The 19,203-nt window shown below is 38.5% G+C and overlaps 1 protein-coding gene across 2 annotated transcripts in view; it reads right to left on the bottom strand.

Annotated features, from left to right (window-relative positions):
- The window catches only part of LOC149256831 (protein AE7-like), a 143,630-nt gene that overhangs the window by 69,143 nt on the left and 55,284 nt on the right, over positions 1–19,203 (bottom strand). The gene's annotated exons all lie outside the window — the stretch shown is intronic.

A 19,203-nucleotide genomic window follows, 5' to 3' on the forward strand; every position in this document is an offset into this window, starting at 1 on the left:
CCACGAGTAGGGGGGCGAAAACTTTGCCTTAAGAGGTTAATGTAGCAAAAAGAAAAGAAAGAACATGAGCCATTATGAAAAAATGTAAAATATTGGCTAGCATATACTAAAGTGCATGGACAAAAGCCTAGCCTAAGCTCTAACCCCATCATTAGCCCTCAGCTAGTTCCTGGCTAAAGGATGAGTAATCAAAATGAAAGAAACTTTGAATATCCCAACTACGATGAGCAATAAACTGCTTCATCTTTAAGGAGTAATGATACATAAATGAAAACTTATAACCCAAGTTATGCAAGAAAAAGAAAATCTATGAAGAAAAAGGCACACAAGAGGGGTGGAAAAAATAGGTCGAGAAAAGTGATAACTTAGGTCCCCACTATTGGTCCCCCTTCAAATTTTAATGCTTAAAAATGATGGAATTTCATAATTGATACAACAACTATGGCATCCTCCATGAAGTAAACGCCTACCATGCCATTGATCAATTGCCCCTGTTGATTGATGAGTCAACCTAGGAAATGTTCCTCCTCTTCATGGTTGAAGCACCTAATAGGGCCTCTCGATAACTATCTAACCCTCAGAGGTGAGCTATGATGTGCACCTTGAATGACACCAAGAAGGCGAGCACAATGGAACATCGATAGCAAGAAATATGACAAAGAATGTGAAGTTTAGGGTTTCCACCCAAAATTGGGGGTGACTAGCCCATTGTGTGAGAGAAGCATTGAGACAAGGGTCGGGCAACATGGACACTGACAAACTGGGAGCACCATGATGGACAGAGCAAGTGGCACGAGACAAACAAGTGTGCCCAAAGGGATGTGCCCACACCACATGAAATGGCACGAGAGGGACAGCATGATGTCACACATAACCAAAGTATGGGCGTCGAGGTGTGTCAACCAAGTCGAGAGGGAATGAACCCATTTAACCAAAATACCGCACAACATGTTGAATGGGGGTATTGCAACATCCCGTGGGTCAGCCCATGTAACCAAGGAGTCGCAAACCCTCATCCACCTACAAGCAAGGAAGGTATATGTTGAACCAAGACTTGGTAGGAGAGAACAAATGAAGGAGAAGCGAATTTGGGTGAACAAAACTCAACCAAACAAGCAAAGGACAAGACAAGAGTCGAAGCTGCAAGCTTATGGGATTCGCACAACCATAATTAAGGTCACATGGGATAGTCCACCTGATTAGACCTAAGGGCAAATGGGGATTGTGAATGGTTGAAGTATTGAAGCCGGTCCGAACGTGCAGCCAAGGTCGAGATATAGTTGCAAGTCAGAGCCAAGTGTGGGAGACTGCAACCCGACAGGTGAGACAAGTAGGTTCAAGTTAGACATGAAGGACCCAAAGTGACCCAAGGCCAATCGAGGGTACTATTGTGAGTTGATTTTGTCTTGTATTGTGGAGAGGATGGGTAGGAGAGCACCCAGCATTTCTCATTATTGATGTAACATTTTTTATACCTAAATATTGGGTTGTAATAAAGAGTTTTGGAGGTTACAACCCTCCACCCTATATTTGTGTAGTGTCGCATGCTTATATGTGCAAGTCTAATTTTATGAAATGAAGATAAATGAATTAAGCATGTGTTGATGAAGTAAATGTGCAATTGTACATGTGAATGGTTATGTGTTCTTATTATGCATTACATTGTTAACTAATCACACAAACAAAAGTATAATTGTACAAGCATAGTCCAGGTATAGTACTTGTTGTTAGTTTCTGTAGCATCGAATGTGTTCTAGCCTTGAAATTTTGTGGAGAGGCTAGAATACATAAGATCTCCAATACCCAAAAGTCATTTCTAAAAATTCCGCCTAGAAATGACTTAATTAGATTATTAGTTGGTTTTTAAATATTTCCTAAGTCTAATTCAAGGTGTGAATGTTCTAGAAACTCACACGAATCGACTTCAAGTTAATCCTAACCATCGATTAAGATCTAATCTTGGTCGTTGAAGTCTCAACAGAGGATTATAAGAAGTCGTCGATGGGCACTTGGAGAAGACACTCGAGCAATTCGATTTCATGAGCAGATTGATTTCCAAAGTAGCAACAGTTAGTTGCCGGAGAGAGAGCCAGTGAGATCGAAGCTGTGAGTGAGGGGTAGAGACAGTGATCTGAAGGAAAGATTTTCCAGATTCGGGAAGGCAACAGCAAGTGAGTCGAATTATCCCAGAGAGGCAGCGCTGAGAAACTATGCAGTGCTTCAGTCAGGGAGATCGATTTGGAGAGAAGGAAATTTGTTCTCAATTCTAGAGGTAGGGAAGGAGTCCCATAGGGCCGGAAAGATGATTTTCCCAGCATCCAGAGGTAGAACGACTTCATCTGAGCCCAGTACGAAGCAAGTCGTCCAGCCAGCTACACAGAGCAATGCAGGCTAACGCAATGCTCCAGGAGGCCAAGTTTGTGATAGGGAAAGTCCAACCACAGATTGCCTGTGGGAGAAGGGTAATTCCCTTCAGTATTTTACTCGGATTTTCTTTTTGTTTGGATTGCCAATTGGGCATCCATAGATGTACTCAGATTTCACTGCTGCATAATAAAATAAACCCTCATTGTTGCACTGGTTTTCCTAGGTTGGGTTTTTCCGGGGACATTGGTCCAAAAATAATTGGAGTAAGTTCAACTAAGAAGGCCATTCTCCAAAGCATGATTGGAGCCAGAACTAGTTGAGCTTTGTGAGTGTTGATATTGTCAGGAGTTAGTGGATTGCCATGGTAGATAGTGGAGTGACTCACAACTTTATGAGGGAGGGTTTGACAAGGAAGATGGAATCGCAAATTGTACCAACTCACATGCTCTACAAATTAGTTAACTCCGAGTATAGGATAGTACTCGGAACAATTAGGGATGTACCCAATTAGATAGGAGATTGGTAAGAGAAGCTTGACTTCATTATTGTATAGTTGGATGACTATGATGCTATATTGAGACAGGAGTTCTTAATAGGGGAGAGAGTTATACCAATTCCCCATATGGAGAGATTGTTCATTCTCTTAGGATAGGATCCAGTGGTGGTGTGAACATTGAGAGTTGACATGGATGCAAAATCGAGGATGACATCTATTTGTGTGGAGGATATATAGATGAGCATTAAGTCACATAGGAGATTCGAACATATGGAGTCTATTCTATTGCAATATGCAAAGATATGGAGACTTTAACAGATAAAATTAAGGCTTATCATCAAGATCTCATGCAACAAATGAGGATGGTAGTAATGAGGCCTCATTAGCCAATGTCAATGATGATGATGATGAGACAGAGGACGATTTTCATGATGATGATGGGGACGTGAGGATTGCATCTGCGGTCTAAGATGGTGGCCAGGGGGGTGAGCCTTTGTATAGGTGTGTCAATAGGGAGATTGATTATTCTAGAGAGACATTAGAGTTGGATGGATGGCTTTAACATCCAAAGTTAAAGCATCTTCTTCAAGAGAGTGAAAGTAGGATTGGCTCCTACCATCCTTTGTTGAGATAAATCACAAGAGATATAGAGGAGTAGTCCCAAGGATGAGAGGACCTTTTCTAGGATCAAACAAGGCTTACTTGTTTGCACAAGGAACACATACAAGAGGAGTTGAGCATGGAGTTGGGAGAGGTAGTCCTCAAGGCTAACCAACTTCATCCTCACAATCAGCCATTGGGAGATGGGCTCATTGTTAGTTGCTAAGGTGAGTGAGTCCTAGATGTGAGAGTTCCTTAAGGTACTTTCTTCATGAGCAGTGTTGATGAAGAGGATGTCTGGATGACGATGTGACATGAGGGTGTTTGCACTTATATGGGACTATATGCATTCTTGTGGATTTGGTGCAATGATCAAATTAGCTACTTGAGTAGCCAGAGACATAAGGGGATCCAACACATGAAAACATATCGGCGTTTTCACGATTGATGAGATTTGGTGCCAAAGATAAGCACCCTTCCTCATAGTGCAGTTGTATCTTTGGTGACGGTCAAATTGCCAGAGAGTAGGTTCGTTGTCGAGGACGACAACATTTTATTAATGGGGGAGGATATCAGACCCTCAAAGCACAGCACCATGCTCACCTCAGACAACATTTAGATGGCGAGGATAGTGGAATGCCCATCACAAGAAATATGACGAAGAATGTGAAGTTTGGGGTTTTCGCCCAAAGTCGAGGCAACTCGCCCATCGTGTGAGAGGAGAGCCAAGATAAGGGTCGGGCGACATGAGCACTGACAAACCGAGCGACTAGCACAAGACGAATAAGTGCACCTAAGGGGATGTACCCACAACACACAAGATGGCACAAGAGGAACTCATGGTGTCGCACATAACTAAAGTATGGGTGTCAAGTGTGTCAGTCAAGCCAAGATGGATCAAGCACATTTAACCGAGAGACCGCACAACATGTTCGATATGCGTGTTGCAATAGCTTGTAGGTCGGCCTAAGTAGACAAGGGGTTGCAACCCCTAATCTAATTGCACGCAAGGAAGGTGTAAATTGAATCATGACTTGGTGAGAGAGAACGAACAAACGAACAAGCGAATTCAAGTGAAATAAACTAAGTGGAATGAGCAAAGGACAAGACAAGAACCAAAGTCATAGGGTTATGGGATTCGCACGACTTAAACTGAGATCACATGGGATATCCACCCTATCAGGTATAGAGGCAGATAGGGATTGCAAACAGTTGAAGTCATGGAGCCAATCTAAAGGTGCAACTAAGGTCACAATATAGTTGCAAGTCCAAGCCAAGTGTGGGGTACTACAAACCGCAAGGGGAGGGGTAGGTTCAAGTCGGCCCCAAGGGACTCGAACCGACCCAAGGACAACTAAGGGTACTACTGTGAGTTTGGTTTTGTCTTGAATTATGGAGAGGACAAGTAGGACAACACCCATACATGCTCTTTATGGATGTAACATTTGTATACTTGAATATTGGGTGGTAATAAAGAGTTCTAGAGGTTATGGCCCTCCACCAGATATCTATGTATCGTTGCATGCTTATATGTGTATTTGTAATTTCACGAAGTGAATATAAATTAATTATGCATATGTTGATGAAGCAAATGTGCAATTGTACTTGTGAATGGCTATGTGTTCTTATTTCGCATTACACAGACCGAAGTATAATTGTGGAGACATAATCCAAGTGTAGTACTCACAAGTTGGTTGTGCAAATGTTGAAGAATTACGTTGGTGTCGCATGCTTAGAGGTCATAGCGCACCTTGACTCGTGGGAACGCTCTGAGGGCATGACAATAACCCTCCCATATCTAAACATGGTAACTTGTTTACAAACCCTAAGCTAGGAAGACATTTGAAGATGATGCTTGTGGTGGACTCCAAAATTACATGATACAGCAACAATGTTGCATTCTTGTAGTTCTCAACTTTAAATGTCAACAAAATGTTTGTATAAACTGGAGAGGCTCCTTGCACAATATGTGCATGCCATACTTTTCTACACTCCTTAATGCAACTATAGACTTGACTAATGAAAGTTAATGCCACCTCAATGGTCGAGGTGAAGGGGGAATCAGTCCATGGTTGGTCACTCAATTAAGGCATATTCCTACTAACTCTATTTGCAAGTTAAAGCACTATCACTGTGTTGTAAAAACAACTTGCAAGAAATGGAAAATGATACTTCTACTTGCAAAAATATAAAGCACTATCATTAACTTGAAAAACTGTATATTCTAGCACCAAATTTGAAGAAATAAAGCACTATCACTAGCTACATAAAACAGGATCATCTAAGTCACAAATTTCATAAATGCAAGAAAGAGAGCAACTTCAAAAGAGAATTGTTTACTTCTTTCATTCCTTGTACATTAAACCATCTTGCCAAGGGCCATTTGTGCAATGAAAGATGAAATAGTAACCAACATGGAGAAAAATATCAAAAGAAGAAGGGCTCAAGACAGTTCTACAAGAAACCTTGCAGTTCTAAAGGAAACTCTGCAAAAGAATTCCACATTTGAATTTAAACAAATAACTTGATGTTTGGAGGCAACCTAGATCTTGCATGTATATATTATAAAAATCACTTAGAAAAGCACAAATGCTAATTAACCAACTTTCTATAGGAACATATAAAGCACTCCATTCGCTAATCCACTACAAAAAAAAAAATTAAAAAAATATGAATAGGCTAAACAAAAGCATGGAAATGATAAAGAAAGTGATACATAATGGTCTCTAGAGCTCCTGTCGGTGGGCCCTCCCACAGGGGCTCAGAGATTTGCAAAACTTCAACACTATCTAACTTGCAAATAAAGTTCTTCTCCATTAACTTGATAAATTAAAAATACATGTCTTAAAAGTTGCAATACAAGATAAAAATAGCAATAATCTTCTCCCCCTTCTTGAGGCCTAGCATCAAGTCTTTCACATAAGCATAGGGGAACAACTCCCTTCAAGGGAGGGTTGACTCCCCCCCCTCCCCAAATCCTGAAATTAAGGTCACTGTCCCTCAATTTAACACACAAGCTCTTCAAGTTGCATTATATGCACAATGGTGGCTGGAAATTGAATTGTCATAAGAGGGGATAGAATCCCTATAATTTTTTCTTGCTATTATCAAATGTTCTCTATAGTTGCACAAAAAGAGGTCAAAAGCATCCAAATTTTGACTAGTAATTCTAGCAGCCCTAGATACTCATAATAATCATGCAAATGTCAAAATACTTGCTAATACAAGGTTAAAAAATATGTGATGTGGGTGAAAGATCATGATAGATGGATCTCACAAAGTATCCAATGCATGGCCCCATCATAACCACCCAGCATAGAATGTTGCACATTCTTGGGAGACCATCCTCTCTCTTATTGTTCATGATCCCTATCATGTTGTTCTTTTACAATATGTCTTGCATTCCATGCAATATATTTCGACAGCTCCCTCTTCTAGTAAAATCAATTGAATTCTCTATTTCCTTCTACTCTATGGCTTCTTGATCCTGGCTCGTTTCCTCTAGCAACCTTAGCAATAGTGGGGGGTCAAATCTTAAGCCAATCCATTGCATTCATGTTGCCATAAAATCTAACAAGCCTAGTGCAAAGCTCCAATAGGCAGAACCAAGCCTTATGGCAACAAGAAAAAGAGTTGTCATTGCCACCTCAAAAACCTTTCTCCTGCTCTTTAGTGGTATTTGACCACAAGTGAGGCTTCCCTAAATCACCTAAAGTATATTCAACTATTATGACTCGAGGTGATATATATGAGGTATATATGGTCTGATAACATACTAGCAAAGCCTAGAAGGCCTAGATGTTCTATGCCAAGAGTCAAGTGCTTTATTCCTAGATCAACTTGACTGTTGTTATAAGTTAGGGTTTTGGCAGTTTTCAACACAGGGTACACAATGTCATATAACAACCAAGGGAAATGGCCTTTTTATGAATAATCAACAAGGGAGTCAACGCCTTCACATATAACCAAGGTTTTACAATTTTAATGAAGTTTTATGGTTGAAAACATGCATAAACAACAAATAAAGGATGGCATCAGCCTAGGAGGGATTTGTTGATGATTGTAGCTCTAGCCCATCAACCCCTCAACCCCACCGCACCCCACCCCACCCCTTGGGTGGGGAGTATAATTTTTTTATTTTATTTTTTTTTTTTCATGTTGAAAGGCCATTATGCATTTTTTGTATTTCCACAAAAGCAAAGTGTCCAAGTTACAGTAACCATCATTAAATGACTCTTAGACTTGGGAGTTTAATTTATTAACTAATTAATAAAGTGAATGTCTTTTTATAAAGTGAGTTTAATTTAATAAAGTGCCTAAGTTTGGGTACTAGTGATTTAAGTTGAATTTTGTACCATTGATCTCAACTCAAGATTAGATTTAATCTTAACGTTGAGATTAGGGATTTGGCCCAACTCAAAATTATAAAAGGAAGCCAAGTGAAAGAGAGGACACATCAATTATTTTCTCAAGAAGGATTTTGAGAAAGAGAGAGAAATCAAAAGGACCTTTTGATTTTCTGAGCAAGGAGAAGAATTGCAACAACAGCGAAGGAGAGGGTAGCCATTAATTTGCAGGTTGTACAAACCATATGCTCGAACATAGAGGTGATCCAAGGCAGATTTCCAAAAGCTAGAAATTCAAGGTTTGTTGGGTTTCATTTGTATTTTTTTCTCAAATCCATTTTCCCAGTATGGAACCTCTTGTAAGTTCGAAAGTTATTTGAATGACTAATTGATGTAAGAGCCGGAGAATTGTGCATGAACAAGATTTGCTTTTTTCCTACTTTTCTAAGATTTTTTGTTGCTTTATTTGGTTAAAAAATTCCAATAGTGTAAATCTAGATCTAATCTATTTATCTAGGCACTAGTTTTTAGAAATTAACATGGTATCAAAGCTTTGGCAATGAAGAGAAAAGCATATTCAAAATTGTTGAGTACAAATCTATCAAATTCGAAGGTCTTAACATCAAATCTACAAAATGCTTGAAGGATTAAGCACAAGACAACCATGGGAGGAAGCAGTCTTGGGTTCAAGGATAGACTAGATGGGGTTTCAAATTTCTTACCTTGGAAGGCAAGAGTCACATTGCTCTTAAGAGAGCAAGGTAGGCAAATGTGGAGAAGGTCCTTCCAACGCAAGCAGATCTTGCAGATCAGCCAACATGGGGACAAGAAGGATGTCAAAGCACAGAGGGTGATATTAGATGTTGTGAAAGACTACTTGATCCAACGTTTGGCAAAGTAGCCCATAGCTAAGAACAGTTTTGATGCCACTGTTGGTCTCTTCCAAAGTGACAATCTGAACCACAAGATGGTTCTAAAGAACAAGCTTCGAGAGTTTTGGATGACCAGATCCGACAATGTTATCAATTACTTTATGAAGATCACACAGATCTGTGATCTACTTGCAATAATTTGAGGAAAGATAGTGGATGGAAAGTAGTGAATGTAGCTCTAAATGGGTTCACCAAGCCTTGGGAACCATTTGTGAAGGGAATCAGTGATCGAGAGAACATTCTAAATTGGCAGAGACTATGGGACTGCAATTAGGAGGAGACTCGAGAGGAGTCCAGAGCCAACAAGCAAGGAATTTGTGATGAAAACTTGGCTCCATCAACAACAGAAAGAAGGGCAAAAAGAAATTTTTCACTAAGAAAGGTAGCAATGACAGAGAAGGACATTAACCTGGATAGAAAGACATGGGTAAGATCAAGTGCTTTTGTTTACAATAAGCAAGATCACTATGCTTCTTGGTGTCCAAAGAAGAACAAAGGCAAAGAGAAGACACAACTCGTCACAGCAGCAGCAGAGACCCAGCTAAGTGAATTTGCAATATAGTTCGAGAATGATTTTTCCCTTATTTCTTGCCTTTCTACTAGCACTATTGTTAGGAGTGCTTAGTACCTAGGCAATGGTGCCTCCACCCCACATGATTGAAGCACGAGAGTTGTCCAATCAACTTTCAAAAGATGACTCAAGGATCAATGTGGAGCTTGGCAATGATGCCAAGTATGCAACAAGGGAACATTGGACGGTGTAGTTCCAACTTGAATCAGGAGGATTCTTGATGCTCAGAGGAGGTGTTTTATGTGTTTGGTATAAAGAAGACCTTGTTGTCCATCTTGTTCATAGAGGACAAAGCTTTATGCAGTTACCTTCCAGAAAGGGCAGGTGTTCATCCAACCAAAGATAGCTAGTCCATACACAATTGTGAGGATTGGAATAAGGGAAGGCAACTTATACAGCCGTTGAGGGCATGGTACTCCAAGGTAGACAATTATTTCCAAAGCATGGGCTTCACCAAGAGAGAGGTATATTCCAACCTATACTTCATACTAGTTGGATCTAAGCCCCTCATTTTGGTGCTCTATGTGGATGATTAAATTCTTACTGGGGCATAAAAGTTGATTGTTGAGTGCAAGTCATACTTGGCAACAGAATTTGAGATGAAAGACATTGGCAAAGATAAAGAGAGATCTTCCTTAAACAGGGGAAGTATACAATGGAGATCATGAAGAGATTCAGGATGGAGGACATTAGATCTATGGCTACCCCAATGGTGACCAACTTGAAGAAGGCGGATTCTTCAGAGCCAGAGTTAGCAGATTCCAAATAGTACAAGCAGTTATTGGCTCACTAATGTATCTAGTCAACACTCGACCAAACATTTGTTATGTTGTGAACACCTTGAGTGTTATGAAACCAACTCACAAAAAAATAGAAAAGATAGATCAACACCTTAGAATTCAGCCTCTTCGAGGGGGCAACCTCCTTTACATTACACAAATGAATGATTCAAATGACAAAACCTCCTTTCTATATATAAGATTCTAAGGAGTCACAATATAACCCAGCCGACCTAACAATAATAATATAAAGGCAAAAATAACAATAGAGGGATTCTATGGGGCACAGTAATAACAATATGGGGACAATAGGGGCACAAAAATATTATAAGGGATACAACTACAATAGTAATGGGGTAATCACTAGTATTATAGGGACTTAACATGCCCCTCTCCTTCAAAAAAGTGTTGTCCTCAACGCTTGAGTAGTTCTAGATGCTTCTGTATAAAATTCTCATCCTCCCATGTGGAATCTTCAGCGGATAAGTTCTTCCACTTGATGAGATACTCCGAAATTGATCAATTTCGTAGGCTGTCGAGTTCTTGTTTCTGTGACTACTTCCGGTTCCAATATAATTTTTCCTTCCTTGTCAAGTTCTAGCAATATTGTTTGAACTGGGAGCTTGTCGCCTATAACCTTCTGTAAACATGAAAAATGGAAAATTGGGTGCACTCGAGAAGCTGCAGGAAGCACCAATTTGTATGCCATAATACCAATCTTTTGCAACACCTTGTACGGACCATAATACTTTGGTGATAAGTTATTATCCTTCTTAGCTTGCTTGAGGGACATTTGTTTATATGGTTGTAGCCGTACGAATACCCAATCACCTACATCAAAACTTCTTTCCTTGCAATGTTGATCTGCCTATCGTTTCATTCTATTCTACGCCAACACGAGGTTATCCTTTAAGAGTTGGAGGACTTGTTGTTGATGCTCGATGTGATGTTCCACTGCTTGAATCTTAAAATTTTCTCTTAAATATGATGTGATGGATGGTGGTTGATATCCATAAAGTGCCATAAATGGGGTCATTTTTGTTGCTGTATGGAAGGAAGTGTTATACCACCATTTAGCCAGAGGCAACCATTTGACCCATTGTGTCCGTTTATCAGATACAAAGCAACGGATATATCCTTCCAAACATTTGTTTACTATCTCAGTTTGCCCATTAGATTGAGGATGATAAGATGAGCTATGAGCTAACTGAGTACCGAGACAAGAAAATAATTTTGTCCAAAAATTTCCAATGAAAATGGGATCTCTGTCACTTACAATATCTTTGGATTTCCATGTAGCTTTTGAATTGTTTCCATAAATGTAGTAGAAACTGTACTGGCTTTAAATGGATGTGATAATGCATAAAAGTGTGCATACTTGGTAAGTCTGTCAACTACCACCATGATGACACTCTTTCCCTCAGATTTGGGTAAACCTGTGATAAAATCCATTGAAACCTCCTCCCAACATTGGCTTGGAATAGATAAAGGTTGTAATAGACTCGGGGTCTTAATTGTTTCAACTTTATTTTGTTGGCAAACCAAACATTCTGCCACAAACTTTTGAATATCCGATTTAAAGCCATCCCAAAAAATTCCTTCTTAACCCTGTGGTAAGTTTTTAAAAATCTTGAGTGCCCTCCTAAAGGAGAAGCGTGCAATTCCATAAGAATCTTTTGTTTGAGTTGGGAATTCTTACAGAGGTATAAGCGATCTTTGTACCATAACGAATCATTTTGCCAGCTAAATGTATCAGATGTACTGGAATCTTATTGTAACTTTTGAATAAGTGCCCACACTTATTCATATTTCTTCCATTCCTCCCTTGCTTCGTTTATCCAATCTGGTTGGATAATAGAAATAGCGCACAACAATGCTTCCACGTCCTCATCCTTTCTTGAGAGTGCATCTGCCACCACATTTTGCTTCCCTTTTTTGTAGATGATTTCAAAGTCATAACCCAACATCTTTGTGACCCACTTTTGTTGCTCTTCAGAGGATAATATTTGTTCTAAAAAGTATTTAAGGCTATCATGATCTGTTTTTACCTTGAAGTGTTTTCTCATTAAGTAGGGTCACCATTTCTTAAGTGCATGTAGTATTGCCAACATTTCCTTCTCATAAATAGCTTTGTGTAAAAACTTTCCCTTGATTGGTCGACTTTCAAAAGCAAAGGGTCTTTCATCTTGCATTAAAACAACACCAATTCCATTTCCTGAAGCATCACATTCCACAATAAAGGTTTTTGTGAAGTCTGGTGTAGTTAAGACCGGTGCTTGGCACATTGCCTCTTTAAGATGTTCGAAGGCCTTTGTTGCTTCTGGAGTCCATGAAAATGCATCTTTCTTCAATAATGTTGTTAGAGGTGCTGCTGTTCTCCCATAATTCTTAACAAACTTGCGATAATACCCTGTCAACTCGAGAAATCCTCGCATATGCTTTATGGATGTGGGGATTTTCGATTCCTTAATGGCTTTAATTTTGCTAGGGTCTACCTTAACTCCTTCATGAGATACAATATGACCCAGATATTCCACCTCTTGTACTCCAAAGAAACATTTGGATATTTTTGCATATAATTGTTTTTCCTCCAATAGTTGTAGCACCCTGTCAACGTGTTCAACATGATCCTTCCAAGACTTGTTGTAGATTAGTGTATCATCAAAAAATACTAACACAAATTTTCTAAGGAAGGGTTTGAAAATGGAATTCATCAAACCTTGAAATATAGAAGGTGCATTGGTAAGGCCAAAAGGCATGACCAAAAATTCATAATGACCCTCATGAGTTCTAAATGTTGGCTTTGGAATGTCTTCAGTCTTCATTCTGATTTGATGATATCCTGAACGAAGATCCAATTTGGTGAAGTAAATTGATCCATAATTCATCCAGTAATTCATCAATGACAGGAATGGGAAACTTATCTTTAATAGTGAGCTTGTTGAGCTCCCTATAATCCAGACACATGCACCATGATCCATCCTTCTTGTGCACCAATACTACTGGAGCATAGAAAGAACTTTGACTAAGTTGAATTATACCAGCCTCTAGCATTCCTGCAACCATACATTCAATTTCACTCTTTTGGGCATAGGGATATTTGTACGGCCTGATGTTTGGAGGATCACTTCATAGAATCAGATGAATAACATGATCATGATCACAAATAGGTGGGAGACTTTTGGGAGTCTCAAATACCTTGGAATGATTGTCCAATACTTTTTGGAGATCTGAAGAAATGGATGATTTCGACGTGGAAACATCTAGTGAACATAATTGCGCAATTACACCTCTTTGTTCCTTCTTTAGAAGCTTTGTCATACCGTTAGAGCTGATTATCTTTCCCGGTTTCCCTGCAATACCCCTTAATTCAACTTCCTTTCCTTCCACAGAAAATTTCATGAAAAGTTCTTGAAAATTAAAAACTATTGTACCCAAAGATTGTAGCCATTGGACTCCTAGTACAACATCAGCACCTCACATTGGAATGGAAAGCATTGGGCTAGTCAATACATATTCTCCCATGGATAGCTTTGTATTATGGCACTTTCCAGAGCAATTTATTGTTCCTCCATTTGCAACCATCACTTGACACTCTGGTGCTGGATATAGGAAGCAATTCAATTCTTTTGCTACCTTAAAATGAATAAAATTGTGGGTACTTCCTGAATCAATCAACACTATTACCTTTTTCTTCTTGATTTGTCTTTTTATCTTGATGGTTTGAGGAGTGGTAATTCTCGCCAATGCATTAAAAGATATGGTCGGATTTATTTCTTCTTTATCTAGGCTTTGTTCCTCGAGTATATCCTCTTCTTTTGACCTTTCTTGCTCCTTTTCTTCTTCCTATTCACAATCTATGTAGAATAATTTCTTCTCAGCACACTTATGACCTTTAGCGTATTTGTTATTACAACTGTAATAAAGCCCTTTTGCTCTTTTTCTTCCAATTTTTGTGGTGTCAACCTTATAGGTTGTGGAAGACTAGGGGCAACAACACTTCCATCTTTATAGTTGTGAGTGGTATGCTTCCTAGTTGCCATAATTTTGCTTTCCATTTTTCTTGCTAACCTGAATGCCTTCTCTAATGAATCAGGTTCCCAAAGGCGAACATCATGTTGGATATTATCCTTTAAAGTCCCTATGAACACATTAATCCTATGCTCCTCTGGAATATTTTTTACCCTTATGTTCAATTTTTGGAACTCCTCAATGTGCTCCATTATTGAACCCTTTTGTTTGAGACTTATCAATTGGCTAAAAAAAGTGTTGTTTTTTGTATCCTCATAATGTGTTGTCAATTCTTCCATAAAAATTGCCCAAGTGATAATGTGTTTACGAGAGCAAAGTCATTGATACCATAGAAATTGATTTGGTTCCAAATATAAAATTGCAATACGTACCTTTTGTGTTTTTTGCACATTATTGAGATCGAAAAATTGCTCCATCTGTAATATCCATGTTGCGAGATCCTTGCCATCAAACTTCCTCATATCGATTTTTGGAATATGGTGGGTCTTCGATCCCACATTAGAGTCTATGAAATCATGATTAACATTTCTTTTGTTCGCATCATGAGTTTTCTTTACTACCCTTTCACCATTAGTAAGTATTTCTTGTAGAAAATTTGTCAAATCTGTGTTCAAATCTGCCATGTCTGTCTTCAAATCTGTGTTCAAATCTGCCATGTCTCTCTTCAAATCTGTCTTCAAATCTATTTTCAAATCGTCCATCTTAGCTTCCACGCCCTTTATCTTATAGATTCCACGCCATTTATCTTAGCTTTTGTTAGCTTTTGTGAGAGTGACATTTGTTGCACTTGGTCTTGTAATTTTGATATATCATGTAGCATTTCTTCCTCTTCTTCATGAGTCATGTTAGAGCTTTCAAGTTGCTTACTAGGTGTTTGCATTTTCTTTCCTCGGGGCATCAGTTACCGATAATAATGTTGTACTATGCCCTTTGAATTCCTTCAAAATAATTTTTCAAACCAAGCTTAAGCAAAAATTTAAAAAAATCTACACACCTTTTTTCACTTTGTAGGAGCTCGATATTGCCTCTGATGTATCTCTGTAATTTCGAATCATCCAGTTCTAAAATTGCGACCCACAGTAGCCCTATGTGTCCTCTTTCCAACGCCACCAGTTTCATTCAAATTGAATTCTCCAAGGAAGAGTTATGTCAAATCTCCCACAGTGACCTGATTATAGACTAGTTCAGTAGAGCGAACTTGTACGACATGCCACGTGTCCCTGTTTCGACTTTTGGCTCTAAAAATATATACAAGAAACTAAATTCCATCCTCTTTCTGTACCTTCTTACAAAACTTCAATCTGATGCTTAGAGAGAAAGTTATGACGATTTTCCCCAGGTCACCTGTTTGGAATGTAATTCAGAAATATGCAAAAAGATCAACTTCCTCAGATCATATCTCCACAAATATAGTGCAAAAAGCTCTGAAATTCGGACCTAAGGTTCAGTGCGATTTCATCTCAAATGGGTTTTTTTTCGCTTCTGAAACGATGCAAAAAAAAAAGTTATAGTGAAAATGCCACGATGACCTATTTGGAGTAGCGAAACCCTAGAATCCAAAGCTCTGATACCAAATGTTATGAAACCAGCTCACAAAAAGATAGATCAATGCCTTAGAATTCAGCCTCTTCAAGGGGGCAACCTCCTTTACATTACACAAATGAATGATTCTTTGATGATTCAAATGACAAAACCTCCTTTCTATATATAGGAGTCTAAGGAGTCATAATATAACCCAGCCGACCTAACAATAATAATATAAAGGCAAAAATAACAATAGAGGGATTCTATGGGGCACAGTAATAACAATATGGGGACAATAGGGGCACAACAATATTAATAAGGGTACAACTACAATAGTAATGGGGTAATCACTAGTATTATAGGGACTTAACATTGAGTCGATATATGGTGCAGTCGAGCCATGTGCATTAGATCACAGCAAACATTTGCTCAAATACTTGCAGGGCACAGCAGAGTATGGCTTAAGGTACCTTGGTGGAGATGGGGTGAAGTTGCAAGGCTATTCAGATTCAGACTGGGCAAGGAGCAATACAAATCACAAGAGCACCTCTGAGTGTTGTTTTAGTTTGGTGTTTGTAGTGAATTCCTGGTTCAACAAGAGGCCGACTGTAGTAGCACTCAATTCGGCAAAAGCTGAGTATCTGGCAACCAATTTGGCTAGTCGTGAAGCAGTTTGGCTTTGCAAGTTTCTTAAAGGATTGTCTAATAAAGAGCTGGAGCTTACGATGATTCATTGTGACAATTAAAGTTGCACAAAACTCGCAAAGAATCCAGTGTTTTTGACAGGTTGAAGCACATCGAGATCTATACCATTTCATCAAAGAAGAGGTCCTAAAGGGAGCAATCAAGCTCTAGTAATATTCTGACAGATGAGCAAGTTGTAAACATACCCATCGAACCTTTGGTGAAAGGAAAGTTTGTCTTTTTTCGAGATAAGCTTAGAGTGGTGGAGAATGCCTTCCTCACTAAGAGGAAGTGTTGATGATTGTAGCTTTGATAGATAGTTTAAGTGTCCAAGTTGCGAGAATCGTCATTAAATGACTCTTAGACTTGGTAGTTCACTTTATTGATTAATTAATTAATTAAGTGAATGTCTTTTTATAAAGTGAGATTAATTTGATAAAGTGCCTAAGTTTAGGTACTAGTGACTTAAGTTGAATATTGGACCATTGATCTCAACTCAAGATTAGATTTAATCTTGACTATTGATATAAGGAATTTGACCCAACTCAACATTATAAAAGGAAGCCAAATGAAAGGACACATCAATTATTTTCTCAAGAAGAATTGCAGCAGCGCCGAAGGAGAGGGCAACCATTGATTTGCAGGCCATATAGATCATACAGTCCAACATAGAGGTGATCCAGGGCAGATTTCCAAGAGCTAGAAATTCAGGTTTGCTAGGTTTCACTTACATTTCTTTTCTCGAAATCATTTTCCCAGTATGGGATCTCTTGTAAGTTTAGAAGTTATTTGAATGATGAACTAATGTTGAAAAGCACAAATATTGAGCATGCACGAGATTTGCTTTTTTCTTGCTTTTCTAATGCTTTTTCGTTGCTATATTTGGTTAAAGAATTCCAGTAGGGTAAATCTAGACTGATTTATTTACATAAGCACTAGTTTTCAAAAATTAATAGTTTTAACATGCGACAATGCTAGATTTTACTTTTATATAGTTATTATGTGCAATTTCTACTTTAATAACGATAAACATCAAACATGAATTTACTTTTTAGCAATTTTTCACATAAAACCCTAGACCTAACCTCAATATAGCTCAAAAACATAAAAATAAATGCCAAAAATCCCACAAGTGTGAGGAAATTATGTCTTTCACTACGACTTCATCCTCCATAAATGCTCAATATGCCACAAACAAGTGACAAATGGATCATGAGTGCTCCATGCTAAAAGTTCAAAGTGCAATAATTATGCCTCCAAAAGTGCCCCCAAGACTATGATGTCATCACCAATGTGCCCTATGTCACCCTTTAAAAGCAAAAGGGGTGATGTGGCACCATCATGCTCAAGCGTTGGGATCTTTACCAATGATATGCAAGTGTTGCCTTGGCAACTCAAAGATAACCACCATCATCATGGCTCCTGTTGTCACTCAAATTGTACACAGGATTGCAACAACGCTCAGGGTAGGGGATGTCACTCTGAGCCTTGCCCTCTCCGTTTAAGTTGTCTCCTAACTACAGGCTAAGGGGGGTAGTCCCTATGGATGAGATGATAAACAACTTTTTGGAAACCAACAAGTTGGGGAAACACAACTAAATGGCCTAGCAACTTGGTTGAGATTAAAAGGCAAGTATGACTATTAAGCACGATTTGATTAGATTTCTACTTGTTGGAAACCAACAAGTTGGGGAGACACAACTAAATGGCCTAGCAACTTGTTTGAGATTAGAAGGCAAGTATGATTATTAAGCACGGTTTGATTAGATTTCTTAAGATTACAATTTAGAGACCAATGCCTTTAAAATTGATTTCTTGCACAAGATGGATTAAATTCCAAGTTACTGGACGAAGAATTGTTGCGGAATGCAAACTATATCCTATATGAAGTGCAAAACCTAGATCTATGTGAGATGCAAGCTCTTGGTTACTTTTAATTATATGCCTACCTTAGATGAACCCTTCTCCTCAATTCTTTTGAAGCTAGTCCCGAACGCAAGTTATAGAGAGAAGTCCAAGGGAAGGAGGCTTAGGCCTCATTAACGATACCTCCCATGGAGTTCTAACCACCTGAATTTCTCCGTTCAAACAAGGATTTCCCACAAGAGAACTGCAAGGTCACCGTCTTAACTGCAGATGAGAGTCTAGACTTGCAAATAGTTTGAAAAAGGTGGTCCTATCTTCTTACAACCAAGCTTATGCTTGGAGGTATATTTTATAAATGCACTTCTACCCTAGAATGAGTATGCAAGATGTGAGAGATTGCTTTAATGAAATTATTAAATGAATTAAGTGCCTTAACAAGGAAATTACTTGAGATCAAATGCTTATAACGATATTCAACACAAGATAACAAGAGCAAGTAAATGAAACACTTAGAGCAATTATCAATTATCCCAATGAAGCAATTGAGATAATTTCAATGAAACACAATTAGCAATTCAAATTTACTTTCAGAGATTATTAGAGCTTGTTAGTGTGTTAGTTAATTTCTCTTAAGACCACAAGAACAAATTTGAGCAATTTATCACTTAGATTATAGGCCAATGAAGCACAATAGATAATAATAACAAGAACTAATAGAGATGAGCATAAAATGAGATTGCTAACAGTGATTTCAACTCCAAGAATGCAATGATGCAACAAAGAATGCAATGGATGCAATGAAAGGTTGCTATCAAGACACCAATGCAACTTAAGATATTAGAGAGTTCTCTTGCAATAAATCACTGCTACAGGTCAGCCAACAAATTACACAATAGCAAGCCCAAAATTCACTTGAAAACAGTTACTATTCCAATGATAAATCTTTAAACAGTTATGAGATGATTCTTACGCTTATTTTAAATCAAATCAGACTTCTTTAACAATG

Source organism: Pinus tabuliformis, chromosome 7 (genome assembly GCF_031772625.1).
Source record: "Pinus tabuliformis cultivar Carrire ecotype Pingquan chromosome 7, CPIR1, whole genome shotgun sequence".
Lineage (NCBI taxonomy): Eukaryota > Viridiplantae > Streptophyta > Pinopsida > Pinales > Pinaceae > Pinus > Pinus tabuliformis.